Here is an 18957-nt window from a genome sequence, read left to right as displayed (position 1 = left end):
CAACTGTACTATCAGTCAATACCTCCCACTTACACCTATCTGCTAACGTAGCCGTAACTACTGTTAAGTCTATAGCAGACTCATTCCCTCTTGTGACATCCACCCTTGTTCCTGTTCCGTCATTCAAACATACCAGTTCTTTCCCCTCCAAAAATTCTTCTATCACTTCACCGTTTGTGTCATTCTTATCTCCCCATAATGAACTATGCGCATTAAAATCCCCACACCAAACTACTTTATCTCCTACCCCTTCCCACATTTCATCTAGCTGTCCCATCTCAATCTGCCTACAAGGATTATAATTAGAGTTGTTCCGATACCGATACCAGTATCGGAAATGCCGCCGATACTGCCTAAAATGCTGGTATCGGTATCGGCGAGTACCCTCTAATGTTGCGCTCCGATACCATATGACGTAATTTATCAACAACACTGCGGACGTTGGGCTCTGTAGATATACCCTACTCGCTGAGTGAGCATTATAAAACAAACGTGTGCTTAATCTACCGTGAATTAAAGTGCCAATTGCCATTTGTCATTTTAACGCAGATACTTTCTTAAAATGCCATCGTCCCGACAGAGCGCTGTTGACAGGGAGCTCTGATGAGTTCGCTTGGTGGCTGGTGTTATTAGCATTGAACAGCTAACCGAAAGCTAGCTTTGACGTTACCTTGGCTAAAGTTGGGGCTATTCATAATCCAGCAATAATGGCTGCAGACCTGCAAGCAAAGTACAGCAAGTTGGCAAAGGAGTATTCCAAGTTAAATCACAATGTCACCAGTAACGTTACAGTCTTCTATGGTCTTCCCATATACCGGTAGCTCATGCTAGCTAGCCTAGCTCACGGTAACGTCGTCATTGCACGTCGCGTACACAATTAATGACATGTTGCGGACAGCCATATCGGCGACAATGTTTAGCTTTTAGTGCCAAATGATAAGAGTCTGAGGCGGAGTCTCAAAAGAGAATGTTGAATATTTATTGTGCAAAAATCACAACAGTTCCTCTGCTACTTCAACGGAGCCTTGTAGACTGAGTAGGGTATATCTGCAGAGCCACTGGGTAGCGAGTGCAAAGCGAGTGGATCATTGGAGTAGGGTATATCTGCAGTGCTGCAGCCCCATACTCATTGATTAATGATACTAATACAAATCTATACAATCACCTGTTGAATAAATACCATTACTTTCTAGTTATTACTAAAAAACAGTATATATAAAACAGTATCTGTAAAAAAAAATTTATATATATATATATAATTTATATACTTTTTTTTTATTTTTTTTTAATGTATGCACTGGTATCTGATAAGTATCGGTATCGGCCGATACCCAAAGCTTAGGTATCGGAATCGGATCGGAAAGGAAAAAATGGTATCGGAACATCTCTAATTATAATAATTAATAATTTGAATACCGCCCTCTGTAACCCAAACTTCAATACTAATGTACTCCAACTCCCTACCTATTCTCACCTCCCTATATTGCAACCCTCTCTTTACAAAGGTAACACACCCTCCTCCATTACCCCCCTCCCTATCTCTCCTAACACTAACATATCCTTTTATTACAAAGTCTAATGTGCTCTTAAACCAGGATTCCTGTATGCAAATCACATCTGGTTTGATATTTAGATCTTGAATAAACCCTTTAAACTCCTGACCATTTGCAATTAGACTTCTTGCATTCCACTGCAAAACCACTAGGGTTGACTTGGACCTATCCATGCTGGCAGAGAGGTAGACTCCGGAGCTTCACCCATTCTACTGAGATCTTTATCGATCTTTTCCCAAGACAGGCCACCCAAATCTAGAAATTTACCAGCCCCTTTCACAATGATTTTGATTCTCTCAGTTCTACTCTTAGCCTGCTCAGTACAATTGATCACATACGCTATAAATAGCACCAACTTCTCCGGGTTAATCACCCCTTGATCCACCATCCTCTCTGCTTGAATCACTTCTTGCCCCCGTTGGTTTCCCACCTCACTACTTTCCTTCTTATTCTCTAGATCAGGGGTAGGCAACCTTAGGCACGCGTGCCTGCATAGGCACGCGGGGGCATTTGCATAGGCACAGGGGGCAGCAGTATACATTTTTTTTTTTTTTTTTTTTTACATATTATAGTGAAATATTTTGCACTGTTGTCGCATTTATCTTGTTGAAATCCTCCCACAGGTTCTTTTTACTACCACATATTTAATTGAGACCCTCTATTTGTTTATTATTTCAATTTAGCTGGAAATACATTGCTACATCATTCAGTAACATTTGCAGAGCCTTATAACAAAAACATTATTACGGTCACCATTGTGACCAGTGGGATTAATCAACTAATTTTATTATTTATTTTTCTATTTCATTGAACATTGCACATGTTAAAAGCCATATTTTTTACTCAAAAATGTGAGTATTACCAAGTCAACTTGTGTTCTTAAAACAATGACAATAAACATAGTTTTATTAGGTTGAAATAATGTGGTTGTGTACTTATTTTTCTGGATTATTATGGATTGAAAACTGAAAACCTTAATGCACAGTAACTGAACTCAATATTTTTAAGTTCTGGTAACTTATTATTATATATTTTTTACAGTGTAGTCTTGCGATCAATCAAAACTTATTTACACGATATACCTCACATTCACCCTCCATTCACATCCTGGTGTTCTCCTGGTGTTCTTCATTAGGCCTGTAGGTGGAGCTATGACAGCCCACGTACAGTACACACACCGATGGTGTGTGATGTGTCCAAAAATGAATGGGCAAATGTGAGTGAAATGGTCGCACTGTATGCAGCTGTTTGTCTGAATTGCATTCCCCCCCCCCCAACTCAGATTTAGGGTTGATACAACCATCATAATAATATTGTTAATAATAACAATAACGATAATAATGTAATAATGTAAAAATTATCATTAAAAATACCTGATTATGAGAAAAAATATTTACGATGCATGGAATATTGTTGAGGCACACTAGTTACAACTATATTTCAAACAGGCACTCCATGTCAAAAAGGTTGCTGACCCCTGCTCTAGATCGACTACTTTCACAGCCTCAGCATATGTCAAGTTATTAGCTGCTCTCACCTGTTGCACCACAACCGCCTTTTTACTGACCAGACATCCACCATAGCCAGCCGTATGATCCCTACCACAATTACAGCATTTCCTCACTGCACCCTCTTCACACTGTCCATATTCATGATCCCCCCCACACTTTCCACACCTCCGTCTACCTTTACATACTGCGGCCACATGACCAAACCTCTGACACTTAAAGCATCTAGTAGGTGGCTGGATATATTCACGTACTGTGAAACTCATGAACCCTATCTTTACTCTCTCCGGCAACGTTTTCTCACTGAATTCCACCATCACCCCATCTCGCCTTGCCATCAGTCTTTTCATACCCACAACTGTTCCTCCTTTAAGGGTTCTTTGAAGAAAATTCATATCTTCTCCCAGGGGCACCCCTGAGATAACCCCTCTTGCGCCTCGATCAGCAAACTCTCTCACCTCCTCTATCCCACGCCCGCAAATCATCTTTACTCTCATCATTGTATCCTTCTGTATCTTGTCCTTACACTTTACCAACAACCTCCCATCTCTTAACCGCTTTGCCCACTCAACTTCCCCACACACCTTCTTCACTCCCCCAGCTAGCTCCATTACCCCTATATCACTTAACTCAATTCCTTCCTTAAACTTCACTAGTACCTTCAAATTCTCCAAATGCTCAGACTTCTTTCTTACATCCCTACCGTCCTGCATATCCTCCTCATCCTCCCGTTCTTTCCTCTTATTCTCCTCCCGTGCACTGCCTTCCGCACCCTGCTCACGATTCCCTTTACCTTTCCCTTGCATCTTACTGCCATCTATCTGCTCTACTTCACCGTTATCATTTCCCCCTTCCATATCCTACTCATTCCTATCCTAAATCTAATCCAGATCCAGTCACAAATCAGTCTTACCAAATCCGCCACGACTCTCCTCGCACTACCAACAAACAAGCTCGCTCTCGGGTGCATTGATTGCTCATCCACCTCAGGTGCGTCCTCCCTTTGTCACCACCACCAGCCCACACACCTGCCATGCCGCATGGCAATTAACTGCAGAGGCCAGTGATTGACAGCTGTCCCTCACAGAAAGACAAAATAGACAGCGGTCTCTCACAGAAAGACGAAATAGACAGCTGTCCCTCACAGAACGATGAAATAAAGCCAAAGCACCTTAGAATACACTAAAATAAAACCCATATAAACCGTGATCCATCACACTAAGGATGAATGAGATGCTCAGGATCCCCCCCAAAAAAACACAAATGAGTCATTGCATATTAACCAGCATCACACAGTTAAGTTTAATATATGATCTGTTCTTTGCCGGTACTGAGCAACATTGAGAAGGCACAAGCTAGGCAGACCAAATCATATGGGACCCGTAAGAGGGAGTCTGTCAGGTTGTTCTATCAATGTTGGGGAGGAAGTACTGATATTGCAGAAGACACCTCGGCTGAGAGAGGCCCTTGCTGACCATCCCTCTGCTTCTTCAGGTGAGAGAGGCCCTTGCTGACCATCCCTCTGCTTCTCCAGGTGAGAGAGGCCCTTGCTGACCATCCCTCTGCTTCTTAAGGTGAGAGAGGCCCTTGCTGACCATCCCTCTGCTTCTTCAGGTGAGAGAGGTCCTTGCTGACCATCCCTCTGCTTCTCCGGGTGAGAGAGGCCCTTGCTGACCATCCCTCTGCTTCTCCAGGTGAGAGAGGCCCTTGCTGACCATCCCTCTGCTTCTCCAGGTGAGCGAGGCCCTTGCTGACCATCCATCTGCTTCTCCAGGTGAGCGAGGCCCTTGCTGACCATCCCTCTGCTTCTTCAGGTGAGAGAGGCCCTTGCTTCTTTTGTGTTTTGTATTGGGATTTGGCTCTATACTCCAAAAGTTATGAGTATTTTCTGAATGGTCAAACCAATATTTATACAAATACACTTTAATAAAAACTGAGAATCTGTATTGATTCAAACATATGAATAGTTTGATTTCAGATCTGAACCTTTGGAGTAGAGACAAATGAAGCGAAAATGCCTCTTTGTCCCAATACTTAGAGAGGGCTCACAATTTCAGTGTCTTTGCCATATTTTTGATGGGTGAAAAAATTTACCATGTGCAACATGGATATAACTACCTTGTTTAAATGATTCTTAGACGAATTGCACACATCACTGACCCAGGACCATGGACTGAGACTGGGCACGGTGGGCATGTTATATGCCCACCGTGTTACACAAAACATGACCTGTTACAGTGGTATATGCCCACTGTGTTACCCAAAACATGACTTTGTTAACCACATGACCTCACTGTCCCTGACTTTGTTAACCACAGTACCTCACTGTCCCTGACTTTGTTAACCACATGACCTCACTGTTCCTGCCTTTGTTAACCACATGACTTCACTGTCCCTGACTTTGTTAACCACATGACCTCACTGTCCCTGACTTTGTTAACCACATGACCTCACTGTCCCTGACTTTGTTAACCACATGACCTCACTGTTCCTGACTTTGTTAACCACATGACCTCACTGTCCCTGACTTTGTTAACCACATGACCTCACTGTCCCTGACTTTGTTAACCACATGACCTCACTGTCCCTGACTTTGTTAACCACATGACCTCACTGTCCCTGACTTTGTTAACCACATGACCTCACTGTCCCTGACTTTGTTAACCACAGTACCGCAGCACAGACTGCCTGTAGAACTTTTATAAAGGTAGATAGAAGGTACCATTGTAGTATAAACTTGTTGATGGCAAACAGAACTTTCCCAGAACCTTCCCAGACCAACAAAAGGACTACACTGTGGTGTCCTCGTTCTCATGGTAAACGTCTGCTGTATTCCCAAATGTTGAAACTGCTGCATCATTAAATGACAGAACATAACACAGCTTTGTATTTAACAGTATGCCCTCTGCCTCTGCACAAGCTCTCCTTTTACGTCTTATTTTGATATATATCAAATAATGTATATCTACATTATGTATATGTATATACTACTATACTATATAACTCTGATAGACCCCAATCTGTTAGGATCAATAACACTGTATCCTCCACCATCATCCTCAACACTGGCTCCCCCCAGGGCTGTGTCCTTAGCCCACTACTTTACACCCTGCTCACACATGACTGCAGAGCCCACTATGACAGCAACCTCATAGTGAAGTTGACGGATGACACTGCAGTGGTGGGGCTCATCACAAAAGGGGATGAGTCGGCATACAGGGAGGAGGTAGATGGACTGGGACTGTGGTGCAAGGAGAACAATCTCATCCTAAACGTAAGAAAAAACTAAAGAGATGATCATAGACTTCCACAAGACCAGCACGCCCCCCCCCCTCTCTACATTGATGGCACAGCTGTAGAGGTGACTCCCAGTATCAAATATCTTGGGGTGCACATTTCCAACATGGCGCAACAACACCCTGAGCTTCGTCAAAAAAGCTCATCAACGCCTGTACTTCCTGAGGAAACTGAAAGGGGCGGGGCTTGACACCAACATCCTCAGATCCTTCTATAGTTGTGTGGTGGAGAGCGTACTGCCCTCTTGCATCACAGCATGGTACGGCAGCTGCACAGCGGCAGAGAAGCAGGCTCTACAGAGGGTTGTAAGGTCTGCACAGAGGACCATCTGATACCTACAACAACCGATGCACGGACAGAGCAATCCGCATCATGCGTGACCCCACCCACCCTGCCCACGGACTGTTTACCCCCCTCCCTTCAGGCAGGAGGCTGCGCAGCATCCGGGCAAGAACCACCAGGCTGAAGAATAGCTTTTTCCCGGATGCTGTGAGACTACTGAACAGTTCATCGCAGCTTACCACTGCCATGCCTCTGCACACACATGACTGTGTGGCACAGCGGAACAACAACACAATCATCAAATTTGTGGTGGGCCTGATCTCTGCAGAAGATGAGAGGGCCTACCTGGAAGAGGTAGAGGATCTGGCGCGGTGGTGTCAGGAGAACTGCCTCTCCCTGAATGTCAGCAAAACAAAAGAGATGATTGTGGACTTTAGGAGGTCGGGGGTCAGGGACTACAGCCCCCTCAGCATCGACGGGGCACCGGTCAAGAGAGTGAACAGTTTTAAGTACCTTGGAGTCCACATATCCGAGGACTTGACATGGACCACACACATTGACAGTGTAGTCAAGAAGGCACGGCAGCGCCTCTACTTCTTTAGGCGCCTAAGGAAGTTCAAAGTGAGTCAGAAGATCCTTAAGAACTTCTACTCATGCACAATAGAGAGCATCCTGACTGGTAACATCACCTCCTGGTTTGCGAATAGCACTGCACAAGACCGTAGCAGACTACAGAGAGTGGCCCGTTCAGCCGAATGCACAATTGGAAGTGGGCTTCCCACTCTCCAAGACATTTACAACAAGCGTTGCAAAAATAAGGCTAAGAGAATAACCAAAGACTCTAGCCACCTGTTACGTATTACTTTCACATGGTGGAGGGATACTTACTGTCTGTGGTGCATATTCACATTGTGGTTAAGTGTGCTGTCACTAATTGGTGATTTAATTGACACACTGTTTCTTCCTGTTTTTGCTTGTTTAAAATGGCCGCTTTTTAATTGATCACAGGTGTGGTGATGAGGCACCACGCCCTACAAATGCAGAGTGCAGGCAGCAGTCAAGTCTCCCCCACTTCACAGGAGATGTCTCAGCTCTCCAGCGTCTCACCTGCTCTCACTATTTTGTTGTACATTCGGCTTTTGCTTATAGTTTTGTTATTTAACTTTGGAGTCTGGAACACCCAGCTCCCACTATTTCTGTCCATTTAGTTAGTTGTAAATAAATAGTTATTTTTGATAAACTTTTGTCCAGTGTCCTGTGTCCACCACGTCGCATTCAAGGCCTTGATGAGCCATATTGTAGGCTTGAATGTAACATGGGGGCTCTAGCCGGTCTACAAACAGGTAAGTATGCTCTTAATTTATAATTTGATTTGACTACTGGTATGCTTTAAAATATTTAGTTTAGTGGACACCACAGGTAGGTAATTTCATTGTTTTCTGGCTGTTGTTAGCCTCCTGTGTACCACGTACTCCTGGGGCGGTCAAAGAAGTGATTGGTATATGATCTTTGGCTGGTAGCAGGTGTGGTTGAAGAAAGCTAGGTCTACAGTGCATTAGCTTTCAGTATAGGTAGGTTAGGGGGCCGGGAAATGTAATTAGTGTGTTAGGACCTGATGTAAGTGTTTTTGTTAGATTAGACATGTGGTGGGCCTAGCAGTCCTTCTTTTGACTGCAGTATAGGTTTTAGAAGCTATTTGTGAGTCAAATCGGATTGTATGGAGCACCTGTTTGTATTGGAATTTGTTTGTTGAATTTGTTTGTTGAGTAACACAAGGGGTTTTGCCTCACTGGGTTTGTTACTGAAGAGCGTTTGTTCCAGTATTTTGGGATAAATGTCTACCACAGGGTTAGTCTTGTGGGTGGTTCATCTCAGCAGAGGCCTGTAGCTAGTGTCCAGTAGCAGTGTCTGCTGTGATTCTCTAGTATAGGATCTATGTGCATTATTGAGCTTGACCTTTTTGATCCAGTATGTGTTATGCCGTGTGTCTTAAATACAGTGTGATTTGTTTTGCGTGCTAACATAAAATGCAGTGTTTTGAACTACTGCTTGTGAGTTTAATTGCGTGCTGTGTTATGCCGTGTATCTTCAATCACTGTCATTTAATTACGTGCTACACCTTTTTGTGGATACAGGGAAATTGGAGTTTGAACCCCAGGTCGTAGGAACGGTGGGTGAGTTGCTTGTGTTTTGGGTACTGAACTATGTCCCTTGTTGTGGATTAATTGTAGTATTGCCTTGTACTGGTAATTAATTAATTACTTGATTAGTAATTAATATTGTTGTATTCGTTTGTTGTCGTTTACTGAGGATAATAGTAAAAATGACGTTGGACATGGAGGATTTTGTTGCGTGGCCAACAGTGGCAAAGGTAAAAGAATGTTCTGACGATGAGTTGGTGCAATTAGCGGCTCATTATTCTATGTTAACGTTTGAAGCAAGCCTGGAGAGGGAGTACTTGCAATATCAGTTGCTTGGATGTTTGCATTTTGTCATGTATCTTGACATATCCTTGTTGCCTATAGAGGAACAGAAGCAGATATTGCTGCAAGCAATGGGTGAGTGTTTTGATACATGGCACGCTGAGAGGAAACGAGGGGGCGAGGCCCAGGTTCTCAGCACTCGCTTTCGCTCTATTAAAGTGGCTATAGGAGCTGTTAAAGTGCTAGCTGCGAAGGCAGAGCGAGCTGAGAGACAACGGGAGCGCGAGGCCCAAGAGGCTATCGAAGTGGCTCAGTATGCTTCTGCCAAGAGAGAGTGTGAGGGAAGAGCAGGTGCTGCCCGGGCCCAGGAAGCTATTGAGGTGGCACAGGAGGTACGTGCCCAGGCTGCGTTTGTCCGTGAGATGGCACGGCGTGGTTTGGTTATTGCAGGTGCAGGTGTTGTTATTGAGGATTTTGGAATGCACACTGTGAATGTACCTCTGCATAATGTTGTTCCTGTTTGTGCCCTAGTGTCAGGCCCGGTGCTGAAACCGGAGGTGACATGCGTGCCAGATACTCAAGTGGCGGAGCAGTATCTCGGGGGCTTCCCAGCCTGTACGGTGGCTGAGGCCGCAGACGAATTGGAGTGGGAGAATGGGGAGGATGAGAGTGGGAAGGATGTTGCTAATTCATGTGGCACCATTTCTGTTGGTGTTTCTGATGTTTCATGTGGCACCGTTCTGGTTGAAGAGGCTACAAGGCCAGAATTAGGCTGCCAGCCTTCCTATAGCTCTAATGTTCATGATGTCTCACTTGTCAGTGGTGATGATCCCAGTATGTCAGTTATTGGTTCTGATATTGTTTCACGTGACCACACTGACTCTCTGCCAGGCACTGGGTATGCTAGGTATGCTTGTCAACCTAGTTACCTGTGTCCTGTACAGCAGGAGCAGTCTTCACAAACTTGTCTAATGAGTGGCAACCGTTTTGATCGTGATGGTGCTGGTGTGTGTGCCGCCATTTTGCCTCATGACAGTCCTATTTTTTGTGACACTGTTTTGGCTCATGACGGTGCAGTTTCTTCTGTCATTGTTGCTCGTGACGGTGCTAATTTTTGTGCCACCATTTTGGTTCCTGGCCATGCTGTTTTTTGTGACGCCGTTTTTGGTGGTACTCCAGATATTTTTGTGCCTGAAGTGATGTTGCTCTGTTCCAGGGATGGTGAGGACGTGCCTGAGGCGGTACATCCTGCTCTGGATGTTCGTGACTCACAGTCTCCTGTACAGCTATCGGGGGTACAGCCCTCAGTACAGTCTCATGTACTGACAGTGCCAGGTGGGGAGGAGATGGGCACTGTGTTGGTACCAGGGGAGTGTGCTGATAGTTTTCCTGTTGGTTGTCCGGAGCGCGATGAGTTTGTTTTTTCTTAAGTGTGTGATTCCAGTTTGCTGTCTCCTTTTGACAGGTCGGTGTCGGTGGAGCGGCCTGTTGTTGTGGGGCCTGTATTTTGTTTTCCTGTTTTCTGTCCTGGGCGCAGTGAGCTGCTGTCTCATGCTGACTCCAGTTTGTTGTCTCTGTTTGTCAGGTCTGTGTCGGCGGAGGGACCTGTTGTCGTGAGTTTTTTGTTTGGTGGTGATGTGTTGGTGGGTGGATTGGCTTCTAGGCCTTGCGCCTCGGTAGGGGCTGAGTGGGGTTTAGTTGCCCGGATGTTTCCACCAGCTCCGCTCCATCCAGGCCCAGCTGGATACATTTTGGAGGGGTCTCGCTTGAGCGGGTATCAGGACGGGGTTGTTTGTGCTGAGCAACGGTGTCGAGTGTTCCTCAGTAGGGAGCATTCGACAGAGTTGAGGGTCGTGTTCGACAGGGGCCGACCCGTTATCGCTTTGTGGTAGTGGCTCGCTTTGTGGGTCACAGTTTTTTTGGTGTACAGTTGAGTGTGACTCTTGACTGGGGCTCACACTCAACACAGTACAGGCACTACACATGTTGGAGTGTGTGGTTGCATTTTTTTTGGTAAGGTTGGTAAGTATCCCCTTATTTATTTATGTTCGTTCGTGGTGGTTTCTTTGGGCTATAGTTGGGAGAAGAACATAAATCTTCGGTGTGGGGGTGTTACGTATTACTTTCACATGGTGGAGGGATACTTACTGTCTGTGGTGCATATTCACATTGTGGTTAAGTGTGCTGTCACTAATTGGTGATTTAATTGACACACTGTTTCTTCCTGTTTTTGCTTGTTTAAAATGGCCGCTTTTTAATTGATCACAGGTGTGGTGATGAGGCACCACGCCCTACAAATGCAGAGTGCAGGCAGCAGTCAAGTCTCCCCCACTTCACAGGAGATGTCTCAGCTCTCCAGCGTCTCACCTGCTCTCACTATTTTGTTGTACATTCGGCTTGTTCAAAGGTACCGACGAGACATGCCTTTACTAGCCTCAGCTCCGCGCAGGAATACGGCTACCGAAAGCAGAGCGGCACTACTTGTCCACTGTGCATATAAATATGGCGCAAGAAATGTAGAATTCCTCTTAGTCCTTTACCCTTCTACCCAACTAAGTAACAAGACGTGAAGCCTCACCCCACGATACCGCGTGCGGTGTAGTACGGCCTGTTTGGCCTTAGAATAGCAGTGAGACCTCGTGCGAATTAATAGCTGAATTGCCAGAGTTTGGCACCGTATTTCTATTAAGTAATAATAGTCTATTATGTATGGTGCATCGTTCGGTTAGAGTTCTAAAGTGAGCAGCACCCCCATCGTTTCCTCGCGTTATCTAGAGTCTTAACCAGGTTGGGCAGACCACGCGTGGTGCTTTCATCCGAGGAGTTCTGGGCGAGGACGAGTGGACCTGCACATTGGATTACCTACCCCGACGACTGCTGAGCCCTATACGGCATGGAATATCTATTTGCTTTGGTGCTTTGATTTGTGGAGCGGATAATCGCCAACACCGGTGAGTGTTGGATTTACCCCGAGAGGAGCCAAGGTGAGACGGCGCTCAGACCAGACTGAGGTCGCCTCGCTTCTTCTTCGTTGTGGACCGACAGCGACAGCTACAGCTATCGTCTACAAGAGAGCCCAAGTGTATTCATCTGCGGATCAAGGTTCTACGGGCACTGTGTTCTGTACCTGGACTCTCCCTAGAAATCGTTGACCAGACGGGATACAGCCGACGGCTCTCCTACCCCCCCTACTGGCTTACAACCGGCGGGACCCTTTACAGTATATTATCCAGCTATAATCATTAAGTGACCATCGCTATAATCCCCTAAGAGCCAGGTTGTATACTTGCTTCCTGTGTAACCAGAGATTGGACATTCAGTGTTGATTTGCATACGAGTACTCATTTGCCTTACAAGAGCATTCAATTCAAATCATAAATGTAATACGTAACTATTATATGTACCTTTTGCTATATATTAAATATTTGACTATTACCTTTGTGTGGACCTGATTTCATATGTGGGAAAGTGTTCATCATACTTAGATATCGTGTACTGTATGGCCAGTAATTAAAGTACATAAAGCGGTAGTGGTTTAATGATACCATACTTATCAATACAGTCAGGGAATTGTACCCCTCAGTTACAATTGCTCCTTCGAGCCGGAGGGTAATTAGTGTAATATTAATATAGTGGTATTAATATTGAAATGGCCTATGATGAACACTCCACGAAACGGTCCTCCTAAAGTAGAACGCCCGCAACGTAGACGACAGCCACCTCAGTACTTAGAGGATTACGCCGTCAGTAAACTACCTAGCCTTCTACAAACAGTAAACGCAGTAAAAGTAGAAAGTAAAATTATGTCCGACCCTATCAACCAGGATACCCCGACCACAGAGGCCCTAGTGGGTTCTAATGTAACTGACCAAGCTCACGGTGGGGACCAGGAGGGAACTGACACGACTTTACCCCCCGCCAAGACCGAAGAAGTAGTCCCCCCAGAGCTCCGGGAGGAAGACAACCCTCCAGAGGTGGAACTCTGCACGGAACAAGATGAGGAGAGCGCCGAGGAGATAGAGCTCCAGGACTCCTCCAAGGGGAACGCATCCCCAACGAGTACAGCCAGGAGCGGCTCACCTCTACAAGCGTCTTCCCCCAGCGAGGCGGAGAGGATGCTGTCACAGGCGTTCTTCGCCAGCCTGACAGCCTCTACCGAACGCGATCGACTTCAGGGTGAACGCGATCGACTTCAGGGTGAACGCGATCGACTCCAAACACAGCAACGGAGCGAAGAAGAGCACATACGTCTGGAGCTGAGACGCCTTCAGACGGAAGAGAATATGGCAAGAGACCGGGCCAACACCCAGCGTGCTGCTGCCGGTGCCCAAAGAGAAGCCGATCTCACCAAGCGCGACGCCGAGCGCGACAGACTACAAGGCGAGCGCGACAGACTACAAGCCGAGCGCGACAGACTACAAGGCAGCTAATGGAGCAGCTGATCACCAGGGCAACACCCCCTCCCTCCACAAGGGGTTCCAGGGCCTCGTCAAGACACACGTCAAGGGCACCCTCCCCTAACCGATTAGGCGACCTTGAACTCGACCACCAGCGAGAGTCTACACCCCCCTCCGAACTCCTTCCCCGACCGGTCCAAGTGAGACCCAGCTACAAGGAAGGAACGGCGGACACCGCGGAGAGGCTAAATAAACGACTACAGGATCTAGATGACCTGGCAGAAGAAGAAGAGGGAGAAGAGGAGAGTCAAGCCCGACAGCAGCACATTACTCCACAGGACCAGGAGGTCCAGTACAGCCCAGGCTATACCCCCGCGGCTCTGCGCTACAGACCCCCGACTCGATTCACGGGTGAGCATGACGCATGACCAGTCCCGAGGAATAGCACCTGGACCAGCGGGCCATGGTACCCTGCCAGTACCAGCCCACCGAGAGGCGTAAGAAGAGACTCGCCCAGGAGGCCTCTCTCCCAACGCTCACCGATGTGCCAGCCATCCATGGCGTCATACATTGGCACACCGACGTTTCCAGACTTCACCCATGAGAATCGAGCACAGTACACGGAGCTCCGGATGTGCTTAGAGACAATGATGGTGGATGTCGCTGATGAACGCCACAAGTATGCAATATTATTGAAGCACCTGAAAGTGCCCCGAGCGCACAACATAGCGCTGGCCTATGCCACCTCTACGACCCCATACACCGCGGCTCTAGCAGCGCTGGACCAGAGATATGGACGTATATGGGATTACGTAATACAGGAGATAAGGCATATCGACCGCCTACCCCCAGCAACAGACAATCGCTCACTAGACGACCTGTCTATAAAAGTACAATCCCTGGTAGGGATGCTGGGGGCGCAACGAGAAAGGGGTATGCACGAACTATACGCAAACTCAAACGTCGAGAGGATTTTAGAGAAGCTGCCGCCCGCCCGACAGGAGCGCTTCAGGCGGCAAAGGGACCACCGTGATCCTAACGGTCCCGAGCCATCCCTCCTAGATTTAGCCGACTTCCTGGCGAGAGAAGTCAGCAGCCTACGGCTGGATACGTTCGTGCGGAGCACGCCAAGCTCCAGAGAGGGACCTAGGAGAGTAAACGATGGCCGAAGATCGGTGACTGTCATGCACCAATCAGAATCAGTACCGAGCAGCAAGAACCACAGTACCCCCTCGACGAAAGAGAAGTGGAAGATGGTGTGCCCGTACTGCGAGAAGGAACACTGGTTGTCACAATGTGACCAGTTCAAGAAGATGACCGCTGAAGAAGTAAGTCACTGGATAAAGTCCAACAGGCGCTGTTACCGATGTGCGCGCAGTCACATGGCAGCCGAGTGCCGCCTAAAGAAGAAGTGTAGTCGGTGTGACGGAGCCCATCTGGATGTCCTACACGACAGTAACAAAAGAAAGCCTGCACCATCCAACAGCACAAAGGCAAGTGTTATGTACATTGACCCCGCTAGCAGCAGCGGCGCCCAGGTGCTCTTAAAGGTGGTCCGTGTAACCCTGAGTTACCAAGACAAGATCATGGACACTTACGCCGTCCTTGATGACGGGTCAGAGAAGACCCTTCTCCTCGCGTCCGCTGCGGCCCAGCTGGGGCTACGGGGGAGCGAGAACCAGATGACTATTCGGACAATAAGACGAGATCTAAAGACGATAAAGGGCGAGAATGTCTCCTTCACTATCGCAGCAAGCGGGCAGCCAGAGAGACGGTACAGGATTACTAATGCTTTCACCAGCCAAGAAATAGGACTATCGCAGTACACCTACCCCATCGCCAAGCTGATGGAGAAATATGTGCACCTGCGTCAACTTCCTATCCCGCTCATAGACGGCGCCACCCCGACCCTGCTGATAGGCTCCGACCATGCAGACCTCATAGTCCCGATAGACCGGGTCCATACAGGACCCAGAGGTTGTCCTGCAGCAGTCGAGACCCGCCTAGGATGGACGTTACAAGGCCCCCTCGCCAAGTCTCTTAACCGAACAGCAGCCACTAGCTGCCTCCACTCCAGAGCGACAGAAGGAGACACCACACTCCTGCAGCATGTCGAGAGGCTATGGACACTAGAGACAATGCCCTTTAATAACGAAAAGAAAGACATTCGTTCTAAGGAAGATATCTACGCTATAGCCCTCCTCGAGCACGGGACAAAGAGAGTCAACGTCAACGGAGTGATGAGATACGCAACTCCACTCCTGAGGCGAGAGGGAATGCCCACCTTTCACGCCACAAAAGAGGCGACGGAGCGGTATCTATTGAACACAGAGCGGCGCCTAGCCAAAGACCCCGCTCAAGAGGCTGTGTACCGCGCTGAGATTAACAAGCGAATCACAGCGGGACACATAAAGAAAATTGACTGGCGACGTCGTGCGCTGCTCCGCGCCTCCCTGATCAAAGGCGGCTTTGATCTCAGGCAGTGGGCCAGCAGCGACCCGCAAGTACTGCGCCGCCTCTCCACCGAGGACAAGGCCGCGAGCAGCAATACCTGGATGGCGACCATTCCAGGAGAAGCCCAAGAAATGACACTAGGACTAGTCTGGCGCTTCAAAACAGACTCGCTCCATTATAGACACAAACCCCTGATCAAGGAGCAGGGAAGGTCGACGGCAATACCGACCACCAGACGGAGTGTATACAGAACACTCGCCAGACAATATGACCCGTTGGGATGTATTCTACCTTACACCACCAGGGCAAAGATGATTGTAAGAGCGCTATGGGACAAAGACCAGGGCTGGGACGATCCCATACCCGAACACCTTGCATCCACATGGAGAGTGTGGGAGACGGAACTCCGCTCACTCCCAGGTGTTAATATACGCCGCAGCTACTTCCCACCCACAGTGAGGCCAGAGACATGCAAGATCGACCTGCACGTATTCAGCGACGCCTCCGAAGTAGCCTACGGTTCGGTGGCTTACTTGCGTGCCCGAGAGGAGGGAGGAGAAATACATACTGCTTTCATCCTGGCTCGCTCAAGTATAGCCCCACGCAAGCAACAATCTATCCCGCGCCTAGAGCTCTGCGCAGCCCTAGCAGGAGCGCAGCTCGCCACGTTAATCCAACGTGAACTCACCATTCCGGTGCAAAGAACAATCTTGTGGTCAGACTCCACGACCGTACTCACATGGATCCGGTCTGATTCGTGCAGATACAAGGTCTTCGTGGGAGTCAGAGTCACCGAGATTCAAGAGTTAACAGAAGTAACCAGCTGGCGGTATGTGGACACCAAACACAACCCAGCTGACGTCATCACCCGGGGAATGTCCCTGGATGACCTCACCCGTCCCAACCTCTACAGTGACGGGCCAGAGTTCCTCAAGCTCCCCGAAGAAGAGTGGCCTACACCCACCCCACGGGAGGCGAGCAAAGAGGAGGCAGAGAACAAGAAACATATGTTCTGTGGGTTGACACACACACTCGTCCCCACAGACCCGGTTCTAGACGATTGCCTCACCCTAGAGAGTGCGCAGCTAAAGACATTTCTGTGGCACCACCCAGAGGTTCAGCCCACAACTGACATTTCAGCAGCTGACTACGAAGAAGCAGAACTCCTTCTACTACAACAAGCCCAAAAAGACTCGTTCCCCGATGAGCTAGCTTGTCTACAGGGAGCAAAGCCCGTCCCATCAGACAGCAGACTGCTTCACCTGGCCCCCGAGAGCGACGCCCATAATCTCATCAGAGTGGGTGGTCGTCTGCGGAGAGCCCCAGACCTACCGGATGACGTTAAGTACCCGATAGTCTTGAACAGCCGACACAAGGTCACAGAGCTGATCATAAAGAAATACGACGAGGATGTGCACCACGCAGGGGCAGAGAGAGTCTTCGCGGAGATCAGACGTCGTTATTGGATACTGCAAGGGAGAGAAGCAGTGCGGCGCTTCCAGCGAACCTGTCTAGACTGCCGTAAGTGGCGCGCGCAGCCCAGTATACCCCGGATGGCTGACCTACCTCCCTGTCGCCTCCGACTCGGCGACAAGCCCTTCCACTCCACCGGTATGGACTGTTTTGGCCCGCTGTATATAAAGAGAGGAAGAGGAACCGAGAAGCGGTGGGGTATTGTATTCAAATGCATGACCACCAGAGCGATACATATCGAACTCCTTCCAACCATGAGCACAGACTCATTCCTTATGACCTTCCGAAGATTCACATCACGGAAAGGAAAACCGTCTACATTGTTGTCTGATCACGGGACAAACTTCAAAGGCGGAGAAAGAGAGCTGAGAGAGAGCTTCCAAGCTATGGGCCCAGAACTTAAGACCCACCTCGCTCCATCCCAGATTGACTTCCAGTTTAATCCCCCGAACGCACCTCACTTCGGTGGAACCTGGGAACGAGAAGTACGTTCCATAAAGACAGCCCTGTACGCCGTGCTTGGGGCCCAGACTGTGGCGGAAGAAGTCCTAATGACAGTCCTCACGGAGATCGAGGGAGTATTGAACTCAAAGCCCCTCGGTTACGTCTCAAGTGATGTAGCAGATGTCGACCCAGTCACCCCCAACACACTCTTGATTGGGCGGCTGGACCCCGCGCTACCCCAGACAATGTACAGGCCTGAAGAAGCGAACGGCCGAAGAATGTGGAGGTACAGTCAAGTACTGGCTGATAAGTTTTGGAACAGCTTCCTACTCCACTACCTACCGTCTCTACAGACCCGCCAGAAGTGGGTAAAAGAGAGAGACAATTTGACAGAAGGAACAGTCGTCATGATCATCGACCAGTCACTACCCAGAGCTATGTGGCCGGCTGGCCGCGTAAACAAAGTGATCACCGGTGCCGATGGAAAGGTCCGAGCAGCTGAAGTGCTCGTCCAAGGACGGACTTACACCCGACCCGTGGCGAGGCTAATAGAACTGCCAAGGCTCCCTGATACTATTGATGACGACCATGACCCTATGACTTTGTGAGTTGACTGACCCTTACAGCGGACATTGAGTAGTGGACAGTGCGGTTAATCTGTCTCTGCTCAGCTAATTAGGTGGGACTAATTAGGGGGCGGCTGTTGTGAAGGATCAGATTAAACCGAATATATATATTTATTTATGGATATATATTTAATAGTATTTGTATATCGTTTGATATCCCTTGTATATTCCTTGTACATATACACTGAATATCCCTTTATTCTACTACAGCCCATAATAGTTCATTCTCTTATTGGACAAAAGGACCAGGCGCCAGGGACAAGCCCCTGGCGTTCAAGTTCAAAGGTACCGACGAGACATGCCTTTACTAGCCTCAGCTCCGCACAGGAATACGGCTACCGAAAGCAGAGCGGCACTACTTGTCCACTGTGCATATAAATATGGCGCAAGAAATGTAGAATTCCTCTTAGTCCTTTACCCTTCTACCCAACTAAGTAACAAGACGTGAAGCCTCACCCCACGATACCGCGTGCGGTGTAGTACGGCCTGTTTGGCCTTAG

Source organism: Notolepis coatsorum (assembly GCF_963971535.1).
Source record: "Notolepis coatsorum genome assembly, chromosome: 6".
NCBI classification, from domain to species: Eukaryota; Metazoa; Chordata; class Actinopteri; order Aulopiformes; family Paralepididae; genus Notolepis; species Notolepis coatsorum.
Note: the sequence above shows the minus strand (reverse complement) of the source record.